The sequence below is a fragment of the Leopardus geoffroyi genome, chromosome B2 (genome assembly GCF_018350155.1).
Source record: "Leopardus geoffroyi isolate Oge1 chromosome B2, O.geoffroyi_Oge1_pat1.0, whole genome shotgun sequence".
NCBI lineage: Eukaryota > Metazoa > Chordata > Mammalia > Carnivora > Felidae > Leopardus > Leopardus geoffroyi.
The window spans coordinates 143683422-143706234 of record NC_059332.1 but is presented as its reverse complement, the minus strand read 5'-3'; the positions used below and the strand labels follow the sequence as shown (position 1 = coordinate 143706234).

Genomic DNA, 22813 nt, shown 5'->3' with positions numbered 1-22813 from the left:
TACAATCTACCAGAGGTACCGCCTCCATGTACAGTGGCTCTCTCTTCGGCCAAAGAGGTGGATTTTTTATCGTTAGTAAAGGCACCACCTGAATAAATACTAATGCAGCCTTGTGAGATGTACAGAGACTCCAGATCTCCTGTGGGATGAACAGCGGTCAGAAAGCCCAACAGTTCAGTGGAAACTCTAGAAGAACTTGCCAACTGGAAAGGGAGGAGAGAGGATTGCTGGGTTCTTCTCTCAGCTATGCTTTTGGATAAACGTCTGGAGAGCACAGGGCTCAGCAGGTCAAGAACCAGCTAAAGCAACACCATAAAAACAACACCTTACGTGTTATTGCACGCGATGTTTTTATATGCACTATCCCATCTGATTCAGCAGACAGCTAGCTCACTGAAGGGTGGACAGTCTTTCACAGGGATTCAACAGCAAACAGGGGAGACGCTTCTTCTGTGTCCAAGGAGTCTGCACTTTAGTAGGAGGAGATGGGCAATAGACAACGCGGAATAAGCCAAGTGACAAATGAACAGGAAAGTGACAGCTAGTGATGGGCACTGTAGTAAAACCAGTGCAGCACGTGGTAGAGACGTACCCAGTGCCATACCTAGCACAGCAGTGCATCTTAAGTGGTCAATGAGAGCCTCTCCCAGACTCTGGGGATATAGGTCAGACACAGCTTCAGTCTATGGATGGAGGAATTCAAGTCACTGGGGACATCCTGTGGCTTGGGTTGGTTTAGCAGCAAGGCCAAGGTGAGAACTCCAGATTGTTGGCTGTAGTCCCTTGTTCCCCGCAGGCTGCACGGCTCCAGGCAACGGTGGCTGATCAGGGCCTGGTCATTCAGTAAGGGTTAGACCGGTGTGGGTGCTGTCTCCACGTGGGGCCTGGAAGGTGTGCCAGGAGCCCTTTGAGAATGGAGAAATCAGTGAGTAGCCAGCAGAAGAACACGATCTTCCCTATCTGTTTAGATCAGGAAATGAGTTAAAATTGTCTTTCTTGGGGCGCCTGGGGGGCTCAGTCAGTTAAGTCCACTCTTGGTTTCAGTTCAGGTCATGATCTCATGGTTTGTGGTTTTGAGCCCTGCATTGGGCTCCGTGCTGACAGCTTACAGCCTGATTGGGATTTTCTCTGTTCCCCCTCTCTCTCTCCCCCTCCTCCACGAGCTCTCTCCTTCTCTCAAACACAAATAAACATGCAAAAAAATTGTCTTTCTTTACATAGTAGGCTTGGCCATGAAAAGCTAGATGGAAATACAATCTTTGTGGATTAAACTGTATTTTAAGAGCTCTCTGACATCAGGATTGGCAAAATGCTGATAATCCTTGAAGTTGAGCAAACGATCCATGGGGGCTCACCATATTGTTCTACTTTGGTGCGTGCTTGAAAGTTTCTCAAATGAAAAGTAAGTAAATACAAAAATATTAGCAGTGGATCTCTCTTTCTCTCTACCTCTCTTAAAATAAGAACAATTAATTCAAGCAATCTTTTTTTGAAACAGGAAATTTTGCAAACAAACAAAAAAAAAATGTATAACTTTCCAAACATTTGCTTTTTTCTAAAGCCAAGCAATAGTGTATCGAAATAATTTGTAATATTAGCTCCACCTTTACGTTCAGTGATAGTTAACATGAATAGGTGTGTTTCTACCTACTGGGAATATATTATGAAGTATCAGAAGGAGACAGTGTGGTCGCAGCGGTCACTCAGGAGAGGCAAGGTGAGCCTGGACGTTCTGGGAACAGGGTCTGGTCCCATCTCTCCCACGGCAGGTCTGTGGCTCCGGGCAGGTCTCCTCACATCTCCGGTCCTTGGTTTTCTCAAGTAAAGGAAGCGTTTGCTCTGGATCACTTCAAGGATCCTTCCTCCCAACATCCGAAAGAGAATTCTGGGGGGCAAGGCATGATGGGACTGAAAATACCAAGACCACTTAGGACAGACGACAGGGAAGACAGAGACGAATTTCCAGCTCCTTGGACGAGGACCCACCTCATGCCTCAAGGCCTTTCAGGATGTCCAGCTCATCCGTGGCTCCTCACCTTCCATTTGTCTCCCCGCCTCCCCAGGCTAACATCTTAGATGTTCTGTAAAGGAAACCGATGAAAAGATGAGTAACAGCTTCTGAGTAACAGCTTCAACAGCTACCGAAGATATTTTCACAATGTCTTTGAATTTCTCAGACAACACAGCGTATACATTTCTTTCTCTTCATCTGGAAGAAGGTACACAGATCTTCCGCCAAATGGTGACCACCACTGCTGCTCTGCGTGGACAGAAACCCTGTGCGTGGGCTCGGAGCCGCGGTTTCCTTTCCTTTCCCCTTGGGGGATGATGTGACCTCTCTGGGGACTCTCTCCTCTTCACCCCCTGACCAGAAACCAACCCCAGTATCTATAAAATACAGCAAGGAGACGCTCGACGCTCATGGTTTAATATGCTTACAATTCTTTCTAGGTGATTGGATTGTGATTTCTCATTTTTCATTAATTTCATTTCCTTTAACTTTTCTCTTAGTGTTTCTGGACTCTCCAACTTTTCTTCAAAGAGCACGCATTCCTTTGGACTTGGGAAATGAACCCCAATACACAGGATTTTTTAAAAAGTATATATTATTAACCCCCAGCTTAAAATCCGTCACTGGTCCTTCATCGGCTGGCCTTGCCAAGTGCATAGAATCCAGAGAGCTGGGCTGGCCCCTCGGCCTCCAGGACCGGGGACCCTACCGACTTTACCTTCTGGCCCCCTGTCCTCCTGCCCTCACTTCCCCAGGTCACCCGGGGCTCGCACCCACTCCCTGCACCCACATGAACCCGGCCTCTGCTCCCGGACCTGCCGCGGTCCAGCTGCCAGGGGCCTCCACCCTCGGACCCCACCTCCTCCTCCCTCTGGCCGGCTGCAGTGTGCAGCACGCGCCACAACCTCTTCAGGAGGCCCTCCCTGCACCCTCCCGCACCCAGGCTCTTCTGGAAGAAACTCCAAACCGCATTGCACGGCGCGTTCCAGGGCTGTTTCTTCACTGGCCGAGAAATGCCCTGACGCCAGACTCGGCGGCTTTCTTTCCCTAGTTTTTTCTTTTGTCTTTTTTGTCTTTTTGGACTTCTCAGTATCCAGCAATGTCAGACACCCGTCAACGTGACCCATGAACTTATCCACAGGATGTTTGCTTGGGTTTCAGGAGGTCTATGCAGCAGTTATAAATCACTAGAGGTTGTTTCTCTTTGCTCCCCCAATAAAGGCCACTTAGGAATAAAACCATGAAGAGTGTTACATGCAAAGGACCAAACTAAACACAGATGACATACCGGGGATGGACGTTACCTGCAGCAAGGTTCCCCCCTCTATCCGCGCACTGTTCCACCTGGAGCCCCTGCCGTGCCCTCTGCGGGCTGCAGCCCAGGCAGCGTCTGGCTGACTTATGATGATGACGACGTAATGCTTAGTGCGTTGGCCGTGGGGACCCTCTGACTGGTATACTGTAGGTGCTCATTCAATGCTCGTGGAAGGAAGGAATTTCATATTTAGGTAGCCCGTGCGTCAGGAAGGGTTCAGTCCAGGAAAACCTCCAAAAGCATGGAGGTTAAAGAACACCCGACTAACGAATGAGTGGGTCAACCAGGCAATTAGAGAAGAAATTAAAAAACATATGGAAACAAACGAAAATGAAAATACAACAATCCAAACGCTTTGGGACGCGGCGAAGGCAGTCCTGAGAGGAAAATACATTGCAATCCAGGCCTATCTCAAGAAACAAGAAAAATCCCAAATACAAAATCTAACAGCACACCTAAAGGAAATAGAAGCAGAACAGCAAAGACAGCCTAAACCCAGCAGAAGAAGAGAAATAATAAAGATCAGAGCAGAAATAAACAATATAGAATCTAAAAAAACTGTAGAGCAGATCAACGAAACCAAGAGTTGGTTTTTTGAAAAAATAAACAAAATTGACAAACCTCTAGCCAGGCTTCTCAAAAAGGAAGGGTTCAGTCCATATGAATCAGGGCATTAAACAAGGCACGCAGGGGGAGCCCCAGGGAGACTTTCTGGCCTTGTTTTCTGCAGGCACTGGGGCACCTGACTGGTGGGAGGGGCCTCAGCGCCACAAGCTCCGCCCCCGTGAGGGGCTGCCCTTCTGCAGCCAGCCAGGCGCTTGGGACTCAGCCAGTGTCATGTGGGCTAAGAAGGCTAGGCGAGCGTTTAAAAAGTGCTTGCCTTTCCTCCTTCCCACATTAAGCTCCAGATTCTCCGTTATTTTTGAATTCTCCTCCTCTGTCCTCTCTCCAGAGTTTTACCAGCCCCGAGGCTGAAGAGCCTCAGAGCGTCACCCTTTAGGAATGTAAAATGATTCTTGCCCCAACACAGCTTTGCTTAATAACACACTCTACAAATTCAGGGAGCTCATTTGGGTAAAACACAGTTTTTCCTTTTCGTCCCTTTGCTGCTTTCTCCAAACAAATTCTAAGAAAGACTGCAACATCAGCAATTTGGCAATTTGAGACTGAAATAGAGAGTCTAGAGTCTGGAATCTCATGTCTTTTTCTGATTGAAAAAGTAAAAATTCTTTGAAGTGTATAAATTTGTGCTTGGCAGTGCTTGCGTCTGGCGCTGTTTCATTTTTCACAGACCAAGCCAGAGCAGGGAACACTATTCCTCAACCCTTCCGCACCAAGATTCTCTGCCCTGTAAACCTTCACACACCAGGACAGGAGTCCTCCTGAAAAGGGGTATAAACCCCCTTCGATCACGTCTGACCACAATGATGAATCCCTCCAAGTGCCTCTTCTTCACTGTCCTCACCATCCTGTCCCCACCTACAGTGACATACACCACAGAACCCAACACCCAAAACCAGGCAATCTGTTAAGCGCCCTCTGAAGTATCAGGTGACGGAAAATGGGAGAAAGCTTGGTTAGGTGGCCGCCACCTATGTATCCAATCACGGAAGTATCCTTTCTCTCTCCCGGGTGGCTCAAGCACAGTGTTGGGGGTGTCGGATATTTCAAGGGGAGAGGTCAGCTGCAGCCCACAGGGAGACTTGTGTGCCTTGCTCCTTCCATGGATTCCGGCTTCATGTCGTGATCATGACAATGATGACCAGTTGCCATGTAGACTCTCCATGGAATTGTGTGCACAGCGACCATTAGATTCCTTCATTATGTTCTGGAACAGTAGAAGACAGTACCACCTGAAGCTTGAAAGAGTGAAGGGCCCATTGATCATGTTGAAGGGTGCTTTAGCCCACAGAATATCCCCCAGACTTTTGAACACCACCTCCCCCACCCCCCTATGACCCCTGCCCAACACTCTGGAGACTGTGTAAGAGTGCCTGATGGGGACTGGAGTTTGCATTATTTTGAAGCTGGGAAAATGAGGTTTGGGGAGCTAAAAAGCTTTTCTTTTTTTTTTTTTTTAAGGTTTATTTTTGCAAGAGAGAGAGAGAAAGAGAGAGAACTCGTGAGCACAAGTTGGGGGGGGGGCAGAGAGAGAGAGAGAGAGACATAGAATCCAAAGCAGGATCCAGGCTCCAAGCTGTCAGCACAGAGCCCGATGTGGGGCTCAAACCCATGAACCGTGAGATCACGACCTGAGCTGAAGTGGATGCTCAACCGACTGAGCCACCCAGGTGCCCCGGTTTTCTATCTTTTGAGGTGGAGATTAGAATATCTTCTAATTCCTCTTCTAGAAGAACTGCTTAGACAGTGTCCTGATGAAACCCTGAATGCAATAAACTAACCCAAATAAAGATGCTCCAGGCTGAATGTTGCAGCTAGTAATGTCAATTGGGCATTTTACTAGCACTGTTCCCCCTTGGAGCTAGGCTGCCTTGTGCTTGAACATTATTGTTCTTAGAGTGTGATCATATCTAAGAACTGTTTCTAGGAGTTTGGGAGGTAAAGACAAGGGCAGCAGGGACACCTAGCTGATTTTCTCTTCCCCTGACCCTGGAAGGAATGATAGAAGGAGGAATGGAAAAGCATGGCACACACACTGGGCTGGACACCGAGGTCCCCTGAATGGCATTTTACTGAATAACTAGGACTGAGAGAATGGACAATGGGTGATTTTGGACTTTGGAGTGTTTGATGGGTTGTGTTTGTCCTGTTTAGCTCAAGGAGTCAGACCACACGCTCTGGGTGGCAGGGGGCTTTTCACTGAAAAACAATGGATGTTTTCAACCTCAGTCATTGGGGGAAACACTAATTCTGAGGTGAGATATCTAGAAAAGGAAGACTGTGAAAATTGAAGAGTTGTTGCAGTTCTCATGGAGATGTGACCAGGCCCTGCCATGTGGTTGGCCTGGGACCAGGTAAGGAGCTCCCTGGGAGGGGACCTGTGGGGTCAGTCGGGGGCCTGTGTATGAACCCTAAGAACAGACCCTTCAGAAACAGCTGTGTTTTACTCTGTGAGTTGTGATTTCCTAATCCCAGGGGCTCTTGGTGAAGTGTCATTTGGGGCAGAGCCCCATTTCACTCATGCTATGGGGAGCTGTGAGCATCTGTGTGGTGATCTCCTAGGGCCACTGACAACAGTCATAACAGCAGTGGGAGCCAGGCAGTAAGCCAGGGGATTTTAGGAACTTATCTAGCAGTGTGGTATAGAGGGCAGCTTCTAAAATGGCCCCTGAGTTAATATCCAAAATCTATAAAGAGCTCATCTAACTCAACAGCCAACAAATAAATAGTACAGTGAAGAAATGGGCAAAAGACATGAACAGACACTTTTCCAAAGAAGACAGCTAGATGACGAACAGACACATGAAATGATGCTCAACATCACTCATCATCAGGCATATACAAATCAAAACCACATTGATATACCAACTCATACCTGTCTGAATGGAAATGAACAAATAGGAAACAACAGATGTTGGTGAGGATGCAGAGAAAAGGGAGCACTTTTGCACCGCTGGTGGGAACACAAACTGGTGCAGCCACTCTGGAAAACAGTATGGAGGTTCCTCAAAAAATTAAAAATAAAACTACCCTGTGACTCAGCAATTGCAGTACTGGGAGTTTATCCAAAGGATACAGAAATGCTTATTTGAAGGGGCACATGTACCCCAATGTTTATAGCAGTGATATTAACAATAGCCAAATTAGGGGCACCTGGGTGGCGCAGTCGGTTAAGCGTCCGACTTCAGCCAGGTCACGATCTCACGGTCCGTGAGTTCGAGCCCCGCGTCGGGCTCTGGGCTGATGGCTCAGAGCCTGGAGCCTGTTTCCGATTCTGTGTCTCCCTCTCTCTCTGCCCCTCCCCCATTCATGCTCTGTCTCTCTCTGTCCCAAAAATAAATAAACTTTGAACAAATAAATAAATAAAAATTAAAAAAAAAAAAAAAAACAATAGCCAAATTATGGAAAGGGCCCAAGTGTCCATCAACTGATGAATGGATAAAGAAGATGTGGTATCGGGGCGCCTGGATGGCTCATTTGTTTAAGCGCCAGACTTCAGTCCAGGTCATGATCTCACAGTTTGTGGTTTTGAGCTGACAGCTCAGAACCTGGAGCCTGCTTCAGATTCTGTGTCTCCCTCCCTCTCTGCCCTTTCCCTGCTCATGCTCTGTCTCTACCTTTCAAAAATGAATAAATGTTGAAAAAAAAGATGTGGTGTATATTCACAATGGAATATTACACCGCGATCACAAAGAATGAAATCTTGCCATTTGCAACAAAGTGGATGGAACTAGAGTGTATTATGCTAAGCGAAATAAGTCAGTCAGAGAAAGATAAATATATGATTTCACTCATATGTGGAATTTAAGAAACAAAACAGATGCACATCAGAGAAGGGAAGGAAAAAGAAGATAAAAACAGAGAGGAAGGCAAACCATAAGAGACTCTTAAATACAGAGAACCAACCGAGGGTTGATGGAAGGGTGTTGGGTGGGGAAATGGGCTAAATGGGTGATGGGCATTAAGGAGGGTACTTGTTTTTTTTTAATTAACTAATTAGTTAATTAATTAATTTTTAAATTTATATCCAAGTTAGTTAGCATATAGTGCAATAATAATTTCAGGAGTAGAATTCAGTGATTCATCCCCTACATATAACACCTGGTGCTCACCAAACACTTGCCTGTTGCCTATTATCCCATCCCCTGACCCACAACTTCTCCAGCGACCCTCAGTCTGTTCTCTGTATTTAAGAGTCTCTTATGTTTTGTCCCCCTCTCTGATTTTATATTATTTATGCTTCCCTTCCCTTATGTTTTGTATCTTAAAGTCCACATATGAGTGAACTTATATGATATTTGTCTTTCTCTGACTAATTTCACTTAACATAATACACTGTAGCTCCATCCACTTTGTTCCAAATGGCAAGATTTCATTCTTTTTGATTGCTGAGTAATACTGCATTGTATATATATATATACCACATCTTCTTTATCCATTCATCCATCGATGGGCATTTGGGCTCTTTCCATACTTTGGCTATTGTTGGTAGCACTGTTATAAACATTGGGGTGCATGTGCCCCTTCAAATCAGCATATCTGTATCCTTTGGATAAATTCCCACCAGCAGTGCCAAAGGGTTCCTCTTTCTTCGTATCTTCACCAACATCTGTCGTTGCCTGAGTTAATTTTAGCCATTAATTTTGCTGATTGGGAAGCGGTACTCCATCACTGGGTGCAGTGAGAGGAGCCAGTGACAGCGGATGACCAATAGAAGCAGTACTTAAAAACACACTAACTGGGGTGACATAATCAGACATGTTATGATGGCCAATTAGGCACTAGGGAACTTTTACTATAAAATTATGATATTAGAAGGAAATGCAATTTACTTTGTAGTCACAGATTAATGAGGCTAGAAAAGACTGGTTATTTGAGAAGTACTTGTGAATTATTTATTTCCCAAAACTATGTTTCTTACACCTTGCGTGGATCCCCTTCTCTCTTCCTCACTTGTTTTCCCATTGCCTCCCACTGGAAGTGGATTTCCTGCCTTCCTTGTTGAATCAGTGACTCAGTCGAACCAGGTGCCTGCCTTTGACTTTAGTTCATCCAAAAAGAGTCGACTCCCATTGGCTTCTCTCACTGCCCCTAGTGATGGAGTCCCACTTCCTACCCCCCGCAGCCACCCTGTGCTCAGGTCTGGGTTTGGGGACATCACATCCCAAATAGCACCAGGACCTCAGAGCCTGCACGGGTCTGGGATGGGCATCAGATGTAGTTTGCACCTGCTCAAGAAAGACTGAGTGCAGTTGAGGTATAATCGATCTAAAATGAGTTAGTAACAGGAGCAAAGCTCAATATTTAAATCACTACATATCGTGATCAACATCATACGACTTTTAGCTTTGAAGGCTTCGGACGACAAACATGCTCCACACGGTCTGTTTGTTGGGATCACTGTTTCAAAAGGAATTCAGGAAAGAACCCTGAATTCCTGGGATAGACTACAGGCCAACCCATGCTGGCCATGTCACTCTGGCCTGTGGTCCTTTTACCAGATGGGATCCTTGGTGTCCATCCATGAATGGTGGCAGTTTCAGCCAGGGCTCACTACCGCAAGGGTCTGGAGGAAGCCTAGGGGAGCTCTGCTATCCATGAAGCTGCTGCCTCCTAGTTCGCCATACTTCTTAGGTTTCTTCGGTCCGATTCAGACCAAAGGCTACTTTCCCAATGTGGTTTTACTTGGCTGGAATCAAACAGAAGTAGAGAATTGGGATGTTTCACCACTTAAATTTGGAATTATAGTATCATTAATTCCTCATTGGCTTTTGAATTTCTGAGATTGGGTGCCTGACAGGCGCTCTCTTTCAAGTTGCCTTTGCGATGTTACCAGCTCTGCTGACATACCTTTAAGGGTCAGTGAAACACTGGAGAACAGTTCCTGCAATGAACAAAATGCTGTGTCTCAGAGATTACCATCACTTTGTGGTCAAAAATATTTTTCCTGGGGGCGCCTGGGTGGCACAGTCGGTTAAGCGTCCGACTTCAGCCAGGTCACGATCTCGCGGTCCGTGAGTTCGAGCCCCGCGTCGGGCTCTGGGCTGATGGCTCAGAGCCTGGAGCCTGTTTCCGATTCTGTGTCTCCCTCTCTCTCTGCCCCTCCCCCGTTCATGCTCTGTCTCTCTCTGTCCCAAAAATAAATAAACGTTGAAAAAAAAAATATTTTTCCTGTATGACTTGTCTTATATCAAAGTGTCTGAATTATGTTCACTGTAACCATAAACTGTTAGGAAGGTTTTCTTGAATACACTAGCCATTTGTACCTCTTCATTCTGGATGACAAAAAAACAAAAACAAAAACAAAAAAAAAACAAAAAAAAAAAAACCACACAGCACCACCTAGAAAGAAAGACAAAAGGATCCACGAGTGAGATCACTTTCTCGTGCCTGACCTTCCCGCGGATGTTCCAAAACAAAGATGAAATCAGACAGTGAGGCCTGCGGAGTAAATAATCCCTTCCAAGTTTATCCATATGGCATTCCTGGTCCTGGAAAGCTGATTTGTTTCTAGATCAAAGGGAGGTTGGCTGGGTGGACCCAGGGGTTAACAATGCTGAGTTCTGCAGGATGCTGATGATGCCTTAGCCTCAGCCTGACTGTTGGGCCGGGTAACTCGCAACTCTTCTATCCTGATAAACTTAGTCACCAAACCCTATCTTCCTACCACCGTTGGAGCGAGCCAGGGATATTCTGCAGAGGGCGGGAGTGCTCATCTGGGGCAACAGGAAAGTTCAGACCAAGGGAAAAAGCAAAACTGAACTGCGTGTGTCCGAATTTCTTTCCTTGGCAGTGGGCGTCCAGGGATCTGGCCTTGGCCTGGGCTCCGGGAACTGGCCTAGCATGGAGGAGGGGTGCGGCTACCCATCTGGAGCCAAAAATCAACATTCCGGGTCAAGCAGGCAGACTTGGAAAAATAGGAGGGGACTGAGCAGAGAGGTTGCAGCAATGACACTGCAAGCCAGGACTTCAGCATGAGCGAAGACAAAGGCACACAGAGAAGAGAAGCCAGAGCCCCAGGAGATTCTGAGAGGGACAGGGCCCCTTGTCTCTGGGTGGAGAGGGAACATGAGGACAAACTCAGCACAGCACAACCAGGGTTCCCAAGCCAGGAATGGAATTTAGAGAGTTGACAAGACGGAAGGGAGGCCAGAAGCTGGTGTCAGCGTCACAGCCTAGTGTTAGCAAAACAGACAAGTTCAAGTAAGGACCAATAGCGGCTGAGATGGGCTGGTCCACGAAACAGGTTTTAGTTTCCACTCGCGTTAATAAATCAACCGATGCCTGATTTATGGGAAGATCAGGTATGTTACCAATAGGGCCAGGACTGGAAGGGCTGGACTTCAGACACAGGAGTTCTGATAAATGCTATTCTGCAGGATTCCCAAACAAAACAAAGCAAAAACAAGACAAAGCTGCACCTCGCATTTATAATACCATGCACTGCATTAGGGAGTATATTCTCTGTAGGGGAAAACTTTAATTTTGAATAAGCATCGGTGAGAACTTAAGTCCTTAGCTTACAATTTCCATGCCTGATGCTAGAAAGCTTCCCACAGGGTGACTCCTCATGTCAAACTGGGTTTCTCCTCCGTGGCCCACCTGCGTCCGAGGTCTGGTGCTGGAGGACCCGTTCACATGGTGATATCCCGTAGCCCTGGACCTCTGTCTGAGCTGGGTAAGTCAGCAGGTGCATGGCAGGAGAATTCCTGGAAGCCCTTCCTGGATCAGGACCGATGACCATGACTTAACTATATACATGGGAGACACTGAGAGATTAAATATATACATAGGTCTCCAACTCAGCTTCTCTTTTAAGAAGACAGATCTCCAAAACTCCCCTGGACTCGCCCGTGCTACTTGACATCAGGGAAGTGTGACAAAAGGGAAGTTCAAGTGCAGAGAGGTAGTGTCTTGACCGCAGCAGCCAAAATATCCCATGTGCGCAGTTTACCAGAAGCAGGTGACCCCGTGAACACGCTGCTGGGTGCCGGAGGTGTTAGGAGAAGCCCAGCAAATGGAAAGCCCAAAGCTGAGGCACCAGTGGCTGGAAAATCAAACCTTTTCCCAAATACACTCATTTCTCAGAGGTCCTGGTCTTGAGCTTCTCGATTTCATTTTCTCCCAGAGAAGAGTCGATTTTTAATTCTTTCTCTTCGGGGCATATTTTCTTATTTTCTTCCTTGTTTTCGCAGTGGGCACTTTAGCTGGCTTCCAGGTGGTGACATAAAGTACTTCGGGTTTTTCACGAATGCTTATTATTGTTATTTGAAAAGCGGAAAATTTTCAAACGTCATAATTGTTGAGGTTGGGGCAGGACAGAAGCGCAGGGGGCCAGCGGCCGACCTGTAGGCCACCCTGCGGGTGCCTGTGTCTCCAGACCAGGTCCACCTCTCGCCGAGCCCGCACAGTTGGTGAAGCGAAGGTCCGGCAGGGCACCGAAAAGGACGTTTACTCCCAGGGTTGAAACGCAAGTCAGTACATTTCAAATCACCAGATTTTTTAAAACTGCGTACAGAATTTAGACCTCCGGTATTTCTTTTTTTTTTTTATTTTTAAAAAAAAATTTTTTTTTTCAACGTTTATTTATTTTTGGGACAGAGAGAGACAGAGCACGAACGGGGGAGGGGCAGAGAGAGAGGGAGACACAGAATCGGAAACAGGCTCCAGGCTCTGAGCCATCAGCCCAGAGCCCGACGCGGGGCTCGAACTCACGGACCGCGAGATCGTGACCTGGCTGAAGTCGGACGCTTAACCGACTGCGCCACCCAGGCGCCCCAGACCTCCGGTATTTCTAAAACATCGGACGTGCCACAAAACAGAGTGTGGGCAAGGGTGGTTTTATAACCCCGCCTGATCTCATGACTCAGGACGCGGGGTTGGGCAGCTCGCTCAGCTCCGCATGGTCCCCTGAGGGGCCTGGACTCAGGGCCGGCTTGGCAACAACCTGGTCCCAGCCTGGCCACTCATAGACCCGGCCTCTAGTTCACCCGCCCCCCCCCCTCCGCCCCCCCGCTGTGGTGCAGTCTGCAACCTGAGCTACAAGGAGCAGGGAAGGGAGAAGATCCAAATCCCCTCCTGGCTCTGTGGCTCCAGGTTAGAATTCAGGCCTCATTTAAAAATTACATTCCAGAATTTCAGTTTCAGCTTCTCCCCCTCCCCCCCTCCTCCTGCCTTCCCCCTCCTCCTCCCCTCCCCCCTCCTCCTCCCCTCCCCCCTCTTCCTTATCTCCTCCCCCTCCTCCTTCCCCCTCCTCCCCTTTCTTCTCCCCCCCTTCCTGCTCACCTCCCCCTCCTCCTCCTTCTTCAACTTTCAGCCCCAGCACAGAAGAAAACCTACAGCAACTCCATCTGGCAGGACAAAACGAACGTTTTACGTTTTGCAGAAATGTTTGAAGGAGGGGGTCTTTCGAGGTAAAGTAGCTGGTTCCTCATTCTCCCTTCAGGGCAGGACCACAGCCCAGACCCCGAAAGGCAGGAACTTGTTCCCGTTTAAGAATTTCCAAAGCAAGAAGATTCCAGAAGCGTTATTGATCGCGTCATTGCACAGCCCTCTATTCCGTATCTTTAGGTGCCTCAGGTGGGGCACTTGAGCCCAGAACGTAGGTACGTAGGATGCAGCCCGTCTGGGTCCGGGAGGCCCTGGGCTGGGGGTGGAGGGAGAGCTGCAGGCAGCGCGGGGGTGGGGGGGAGGTAGGGGGGGTGCTGAGGTGGGGGAGGGGGGGAAGGGTGAGGGGGTGAACGTGCCGCACACGCTGCCGGCTGTGGGTCACGTCGGCCTCCAGACATGTATCGTTCAACTTGAACAGTGTTGTGCTACATTAGCTTTTAAAATTATGAGACAGGGGCGCCCGGGTGGCACAGTCGTTTAAGCGTCCGACTTCAGCCAGGTCACGATCTCGCGGTCCGTGAGTTCGAGCCCCGCGTCGGGCTCTGGGCTGATGGCTCAGAGCCTGGAGCCTGTTAACGATTCTGTGTCTCCCTCTCTCTCTGCCCCTCCCCCGTTCATGCTCTGTCTCTCTCTGTCCCAAAAATAAATAAACGTTGAAAAAAAAAAATTATGAGACAGTTGCGAACTTTTGAAAATTTGGAAAATTCACGTGCGCTCAGGCTCACTCACTGCTCACACACATTTAGAACCTGATTGCCAATGTTTCTTTAAAGACTTAGGTGATGTTTCAACTATACTTGAATTAAAAAACAAACAAACTTGAGAGAGCTAAGAACAGTTGAGGCCCTGTTCGCGCCTGGCTGTAGGCACGTACTCCACGGTCCCCATCGCTGCCTGCGGACGTCCCAGGGGGACCACCCGTGTCACCAGCCAGCCTCTGTGGTCATCCGACTTGGTGACCACAGCTAGAGCCGTGCTAATGGAAGTATAATGCCAGCCGAAGGTGCAAGCGAGCAACATAGGTAATGCACTTTTTCCAGCAGCCACATTTTTTAAAAAGGAGAAAGGAACAGGTAAAATTAATTTTAATAATATGTTTTGTGTAACCCAACATGTCAAAAATGTGATGCAATTAAAATAAAAATTATTTTTTTAAGTTTATTTATTTTGAGAAAGAGTGCCCATGTATGAGGCGGGTAGGGGGTGCAGAGAGAGATGAAGACAGAGAGAATCCGAAATAGGCCCTGTGCTGTCAGCACAGAGTCTGATGCAGGGTTCCAACTCATGAATTGTGAGATCATCACCTGAGCCAAAAGCAGGAGTGGGACACTTAACTGACTAAGCCCCCCGGGAGGCCCAATAAAAATGACTAATGAGACATTTATATTCTTTATTCATACTATATCTTCAAAATCCACTTTTATTCTCTGGCACATCTCAATTCAGGCTTGCTCCGTTTCAGATGCGGCCGGCGGGTGGGAACCCAACAGCACAGGACGCTGTTGTGCTACCTGGGAGAGACGGACCACCAGTGGAAGGTTAGGCTGGAGAGAAAGACTGAGGCCAGATCATGACCTCAGGGTTCCCGGGTTAGGCAGAATGCTCAGTTCTGGGTGGCCTGAAAGGAGGTGCTTTTGTATTTGTATTTTGTATTGTTGCATAAAAATCAACAATTAGGAGCCACTGGAATCTTGTTCGGGGGCTTCTGTGCAATGTTTTAAAAGTCCTTTATTTTATCCGACATTCCTACTCCCATATCTCAAATCCATTTACTCTCGGACTGTCTTGAATGTATATGGAGAACAGCTGAGCCAATGCTTCCAGAGGTTTCCAAACTGTTTCCTTTAGAGTGCCAGGGTTCCAAGTAGGGGCCTCGGAGGAATGGTGAGTGGGAGCGCTAGACCCGGGGCCCATGCCAGCATCAGCTGGAGGGGGTTCATCAATCTGACATGTAGTGGCTTGTGCAAGATTGTATTTACAGAAACAGCACTACTGTTTTTGTGTCTTTTTAGCTGTTTGAAGAATACTCCTTTATGATATAATCTTCCAGAATGGATAAAATAGTCTCTCCTGTGTTAGGTGTTTAAGTACTTGGTGTGATCCCTATTCCCTTCGTCTGTATGTCTTTCATGGATCCATCATTCACTTTAAGTCCCTTTATCCTGGGTGGTCCAATATAAGTTGGGGACCAGGTATGGTCATCACATGCTAAAAGGGGCCATTAAAAAATATAGTCATACGTAATGCTTTAAAAACTTTAAGGAGTTGTTTACTTACCATGTGTCTTCACAAATCTCATGTTTATCAGCGATTATGGATCTGGTTGTGCCATTATAAACTTTTAAAACTCCACTTTCTGTTAAGTCAATCAGGACAGTGTTCTTTTGTAGAAACAGATTTCTCGCAAAAAGGAAATGGACTGTGAAGAAAGAATTGGCTCCTAGACCTTCTAATCAAATTGACCACATTTACTCACCCACCCCCTTCCCCAAAGCCGTTTGGTAAGCTGATCTCTTAGCAAAAGAGAAAAAGGCTTTCCATTTTTATGACTTACATGGAATAAAGAACAATGTCTCCGCCTCCAGACCGTGACCGTCTCTGACTTTATTGTGATCTGTGGTGAGAGAGGAATTCGCAGAGGAACATTCTCCCAGACGGCCACAGACAGGCTTCTTGGGACAGTTTATCTGCCTACATGGCTGAGCTGCTTGCTCTCTTTCTCCTTCCTCTTCTGCTCACATGCTTTCTTTTTATTTGAGATCATAATTCATCATTCCTTACCTGCCGATCAACTGAAACAAGTCATGGTGGTTTCAGACACAACTTCATAGCACCAGGTGGTTTCTTTTACTGAATTCCTTCAAGGTGAATCTGATGTGTCCAGGCAAAGCCAGTGATGGAAACCCACCCGAACCCAGTAGTATTTGCAAAAGAATTCCCCAGGGTGTGTTCAGTTACAGAGTTTCGGTCAGGTCTCTTGGTGTCCTTCACTGTCTTCTGAAAAGGCAAAGCAGTGAGGCAGATGTGTCTGTGAAGAAACAATGCTAATGTAACAAAGGTGCGGCGGGGAAGGTATGCTTGGGGCTCTGGGTGGGGCAGAGGCTATATCCCAACACAGGTGTTCAGACATTCAGATTTCATCCGGGAAATGTACTAAGAAGCTCATTGATCTAGGGACAAGTGCACAGGACATCCTCCAGAAAGAGGAACAGGGCTGGGGAATCCATTCTGGGGAGAACTTTGAGGGGACACAAGATGGTCCTCCCATGTGTGTCACACTTAGGAGAAAGTCCCAGCTGATTGCTGCGATTCCATCTTCGCTCTTGCACAAGAAAGGATGGAATAATTCCAGGGAGAGTGATGCTTTCATAGGCATATATTTGAATCGGTTCTAACTTACATAAAGAAGTAGGTAATTTGCAAACTTTGATACTCGAATATCAACCTATCACATTCCTTAGAAATGATCCCACAACCCATGACCTTCAGCAACAAGTTCAAGGGTAAAGCAAGGATACAAGCATCTCATCAGGAAAAGATGGCACATTAAATGGGGATAATTAAGGAAAGTTTAATATTACGATTATTTGCAAAAACATGAATCAGCTTAAAAGAAATGAACATGGAATGATGAAACACCATAGAGCCAATTTCAACAAGGAGAACTTTTGCCCCCTGGGCCTGATGGGGGAAGGCCAGAAATGCTCACTGGATTCCTGAGAGAGAGGGGGCCATGTGGAGGGAGTTACATTCTTTGGGGAAGCCACCAACACTCTCTCTGCAACTCAGCTCCTTCTGTCTTCTGAGTTGTTGCTTGTAAATGCCACTGTAAGCCTAGGGCAATGGATGATGTTGCAGCTGCCTATAGAACCCAGCACAGAACAAGAGGGACACAGCGGGTTAAAGGGAAAATGCCCAGTATAGGTATCAATTCCAACAGGACAAGGCTGTTCATTGGCCAGAGGACCAGGGATATAGGGTAATCTAGCTCAGTTTGAATGATCAGAATCTGAGGTAGCAGTACATTTTCTCCCAGTTATCACTATGAAGCAATTGCTACTCTACTAAATGGCCCACTCTGTGTTCTTTGTCGCCTGCTGGACTGTGAGCTCTTTGAAGGAAATACCTGCCCTTTCATCTGTACACAGTTTACTGCACGGCGTTTGACATATAATAAATGCTCAACAGATGGTGGTGAATTGAATCAATGAATGTCCCAGGCCGCTACTAAATTGAAGCTTTATTCCTTTTGACTCTTTACCTTGGCCAGAATCAGTCTTCAAGAATGGTGCAGACCAATAAAACGAAGAGTTAGTTTTTTGAAAAGAGAACAAAATCAACTTTTAGCTAGACTTACCAAGAAGAAAAGAGAGAGAGGACTCAATTAAATAAAATTATTAATGGAAAGAGGAGAGAGACATTATCACTGATATCACAGAAAGGCAGACCATAAGAGACCACTCTGAACAATTACACAACAACAAGTTGGAAAAGCCTAAAGAAAAGGATAAATTTGTAGAAGCATACAACCTACTAAGACTAAATCATTAAAAATGAGAAAATCTGAACAGACCAATAACAAAGAGGAGATTGAGTTAGTAATCAAAACTTCCAGTCAAAAGCAGCTCCAGGACCAGATGGCTTCACGGGGGAATTCTACCAAACATTTAAAGAAGAATTAATACCAATCCTTCTCAAACTCTTCCAAAAAAATGAAGATAAGGGAACACTTTCAAACTCATTTTATAAAGCCAGCATTACCCAGATAAGGACACTACAAGAAAAGAAAACTCCAGACCAATATCCCTGATGAATATGGATAGATGCAAAAATCTTCAACAAAATACTAGCAAACTGAATGCAACAGTACATTTTCAAAAAAAGAGCATACTGTGGTCAAGTGGGATTTATCCATGGGAAGCAAGAATGGTTCGCATATGCAAATCAATAAACGGGATACACCACATTAATAGAAAGAAAGATAAAAATTACATGATCATCCCAATAGATGCAGAAAAAGCATTGGATAATTCCACATCTTTTCATGATAAAAACCCTCAACAAAGTAGATACAGAAAGAATATACCTCACCATAATCAAGGATGTATATGACAAGTCCACAGCTAATATCACACTGGTGAAAAACGAAGTTTTTCTCTAAGATCAGGAGCAACACAAGAGTGCCCACTTCCATCATCTCTATTTAACATAGTACTGGAGGGGCGCCTGGGTGGCGCAGTCGGTTAAGCGTCCGACTTCAGCCAGGTCACGATCTCGCGGTCCGTGAGTTCGAGCCCCGCGTCAGGCTCTGGGCTGATGGCTCGGAGCCTGGAGCCTGTTTCCGATTCTGTGTCTCCCTCTCTCTCTGCCCCTCCCCCGTTCATGCTCTGTCTCTCTCTGTCTCAAAAATAAATAAACGTTGAAAAAAAAATTAAAAAAAAAAAAATAACATAGTACTGGAAATCTTAGCTAAAGCAATTAGACATAGAAAGGGGTAAAAGGCATCCAAATTGGAAAGGAAGAAGTAAAATTGTCTTTATTTACAGATGATATGATTTTATGTAGAGAAAATCTTTTTTTTTTTTTTTTTTAATTTTTTTTTTCAACGTTTATTTATTTTTGGGACAGAGAGAGACAGAGCATGAACGGGGGAGGGGCAGAGAGAGAGAGGGAGACACACAATCGGAAACAGGCTCCAGGCTCCGAGCCATCAGCCCAGAGCCTGACGCGGGGCTCGAACTCACGGACCGCGAGATCGTGACCTGGCTGAAGTCGGACGCTTAACCGACTGCGCCACCCAGGCGCCCCTTTATGTAGAGAAAATCTTAACGATTCCACTAAAAACCTGTTGAAACAAATAAATTTAGTAAAGTTTCAGGATACAAAATCAACATAAGAGATCATTCCTACACAGTAACAGTGAGCTCTCTGAAAATGAAAGAAAACAATCACATTTACAATGGAATAAAAAACAATAAAATTCTTAGGAATATGTTTAACCAATGAAGTGAAAGATCTATATACTGAAAATTATAAGACACTGATGAAAGAAATGCCAAAAGATACAAATAAATGAAAGATAGCCCATGTTCATGGATCAGAAAAGGTAATGTTAAAATATCCATAGTACCAAAATCCATTTATAGATTCAATGCAATGCCTATTAAAATTCCAGTGGAAATTGTCACAGAAATGAAAAAAATCCTAAAATTCATATAGAACCAGAAAAGACCCTGAAAAGCCGAAACAAGCTTGAGAAAAAACAAACCTGGAGGCTTTACATTTCCTGATCGCAAACTAGATTACAAATGTATAGTAATCAAAATATAACGGTACTAGCATAAAACAGATGCATAGACCCATAGAACAAAAAAAAAAAAAAACAAAAAAAAAACCCAGAAATAAACCCGTGCTATACTGTCAACTAATATTTGATAAGGAAGCCAAGCATATGCAATGGGGAAAGGGTAGTTTCTTAAATAAAGGGTGTTAGAAAAAATTGGATATTCACAGCAACTAAATAAAAATGGGAATATAAATGTAATGCAAGAATATAAATACAATGAGTATTATTAAGCCATGAGCAGCAACATAGATGGACCTTGAAGGCATTGTGCTAAGTGAAGTAAGTCAGACAGAGGAAGAAAAGTACTGCATGATCTCACTCACGTGTGGAATATTAAAGAGTCAAACTCATAGGAACAGTAGGATGCTGGTTGCCAGGTGCTGTGAGTTGGGAAAATAGAGACGTTAGTCAAAGGGTACAAACTTCCAGTTATAAGATGATTAAGTTCTGGGGATCATGGTGATTAAGTTAACAATATTGTACTGTATGCTTGCAAATTGCTAAGAGAGTAAATCTTAAATGTTCTGATCACCATCTCAATAAAAAAAAGCTAATTATATGAAGTGACGATTTATTAACTCAACTTATTGTGGTAGTCATTTTTTAATACATACATATGTCATATCATGTTCAACTTGTATAATTTTATGTATCAATTATATCGCAATAAAGCTGTAAAAAAAAAAAAAGGATTAGTGTGGAGATCACCTTCAGGTTTAGTTATTAATTTGGGATTAAGAAGCTCATGGCTATAGCTGAACTAAGTGGCAATATTCAAGATCCTGAGACTTTATGGGACCCAGAGGTATAAAGGGACCCAGAGGTTTAGAAGGTCAAGGAACCCAAATGCTAGCAGGTAGGGATCTCAGTGGGGCATGGGGGGTTTACTTATCACAGCCAACAGGAGCATGGACAGGTCTCTCGGTAGGCTGAACTATAATTTATGCATCTTAGTAGAGGCCAAATTGAAGACCTATTGATAGAACCCTGATAGCAGTGTTGACTATAATAAATGGAATAGGCCAAGTGACAAAGGTAAATAATTCTATGCCTGATGAAAATCATATTCTGGGTATATAAACTTACAGAATATACATAGTTAGAGGATTGGAAAATTACAATAATTTATTCATTTTTCCTAAAGACTTAGGAAAATAAATTGGGCCGTTTTTCAAACTATTGTTTTAGGGAAAGTTACATGCATGAACACGGGTAAATATACAAGCATTTGCAACAGTTTGAGATTTGCCACAATACTTTAACTCTGGAAAACCTTTAGTGGTTCTGCCTTGAGGGCACCGTATTTACCATGGGACCGGGTCTTTAGAGAAATGCATTTGGAGGCATGTATACTTCAATAAAAGAACCGCCACAAATTTGGCATGGCTTAGGTATGTTAGTTCTTCCAGAAGCTGGGGACCTGGACCAGTGAAACCCTCTTTCAGGGTAATAAGACCGTCACACACCTGATATTCTTAATAAAATTCTACTGTTATCATCTTTGGAGATAGTCTTTTGCCATATTTCCGTAGGAAAAAAATAAAAGTCATCAATAAAATTAACCATAGAAATCTTCACCCAAAAGACCTTTTAGGAAAATGAGAAAGGTCTTTAATTATAGAGAAACTAGTAAGCTATAAAATGAATTCATAATAGGGACTCCACCAATCTGAACTCCTTTGTAGGGCTGTTGAAATTGACCATGCTATATGAAATCTACAAGTTGGAAAACAATACTGAGGACAACTGAGAGATTCAGGGAAAATATCAGCAAATTTAATGTCTGTACACATTATCAACAGCTGCAACAGAATATTATCCTAAGATGTAGTGGGTTGAATTGTGTTCCCCCAAAAGATACACTGAAGTCCTAATCCCTGGGACCTGTGAATGTCACCTTATTCGGAAAGAGTACCTGCAAATGTAATCAAGTTAAAATGAGGTCATACTGGATTAGGATGGATCCTCAATCCAATGACTGGGGTCCTAGAAAGAAAAGGAGACAGAGATTTAGACATGGAGACGGAACACACATTGAAGGAAGGCTGCATGAAGACAGATGCAGAGATTGGAGTGAAGCAGCTGTAGACCAAAGAATGCCAAGGGCTACTGGCATTGCCCGTAGCAAGAAAAGGCAAAGAAGGATCCTCCCCTAGTGCCTTCAGAGGCAGCCCAGCCCTGCTGACACCTTTATTTCACACCTCTGGCCTCCAGAACTATCAGAGAATAAATTTCTGTCCCTTCAAGCCACGTAGTTGGAGGTAATTTTGTGATGGAAGCTCTAGGAAACTGATAGAAATGTAAACAAAATTGAAAAACCAGTATTTCCTGTTCTGTGCGCAGTAAAAACCTGGAAGCCGCCCTGGCACTCCCCCCACCCCCCCCATATCCAGTCTATGGCTGGGTCTTCCCAATTTCACCCCTACCTCTGTTGGCTGCTCCATTTCTCCTTCTCCCCGTCACCTCCTCTCCAGACTGGGGCTCGAGGACCAACTCCACCGCAATGGCCTCTCTCCAGGCCTTCCTGCCCCAGAGTTTCCTCAGGCTCCAATCCTTCCTCCTGCAGCCAGGTTGGCCTGAAAATGTAAATCCAGTTAAGGGGCACCTGGGTGGCTCAGTCGGTTAAGCACCCCACTTTTGATTTCGGCTCAGGTCGTGATCTCATGGTTTGTGGGTCTGAGTCCTGCGTTGGGCTCTGTGCTGACCGCGCAGAGCATGCTTGGGATTCTCTCTCCCTCTCTTTCTGCCCCTGCATGCGCGCACGCTCTCTCTCTCTCAAAATAAATAAATAAACATTAAAAAAATTTTTTCTTAATGTAAATCTAATTACACCCTGCTCCTCACTGCCCTCACAACCTCTCCATTCACTTTTATAGGGCTTTAACCACTGACGCCTTATGTGGTCTGGGTCCTTCCAGACTCTCCCTTCATCCCACTCTGTCGCTTGCTCCCTGCTCTCAAGATGTTGCAGCCTTCTTTCTGCTCCAAGAATTCTCAGAGCTGTATCCTCTCCCAGGACGTTTGCACATGCCATTCCCTAGGCCCGGCGCTACTCATGCCTCCCCTCTCATGCTAGCTTTACCCCCAGTCCCTCCCTCAGAATCGGTCAATCAGCACCTGACATGCTCAC

At 45.4% G+C, this 22813-nt stretch overlaps 3 long non-coding RNA genes across 4 annotated transcripts; all 3 read right to left on the bottom strand.

The window, feature by feature from the left end:
• Positions 1–331: 331 nt before the first annotated feature.
• Positions 332–3543, bottom strand: LOC123609852. The gene is made up of 3 exons (XR_006718001.1): positions 3316–3543; positions 1652–2081; positions 332–905 (listed from the first exon to the last, which is right to left on the bottom strand). It is a non-coding gene; the product is annotated as an uncharacterized LOC123609852 (long non-coding RNA).
• A 5723-nt stretch (positions 3544–9266) lies between these two features.
• On the bottom strand, positions 9267–12899 carry LOC123609244. The gene is made up of 4 exons (XR_006717694.1): positions 12731–12899; positions 11472–12474; positions 9798–9831; positions 9267–9636 (listed from the first exon to the last, which is right to left on the bottom strand). It is a non-coding gene; the product is annotated as an uncharacterized LOC123609244 (long non-coding RNA).
• Positions 12900–14714: 1815 nt separating this feature from the next.
• Positions 14715–22324, bottom strand: LOC123609243. 2 transcript variants are annotated; one of them, XR_006717693.1, is made up of 4 exons: positions 22110–22324; positions 16119–16334; positions 15892–15951; positions 14715–15756 (listed from the first exon to the last, which is right to left on the bottom strand). It is a non-coding gene; the product is annotated as an uncharacterized LOC123609243 (long non-coding RNA). The 2 variants fall into 2 exon arrangements; XR_006717692.1 differs by having other exon boundaries at positions 15892–16334.
• Positions 22325–22813: the final 489 nt, after the last annotated feature.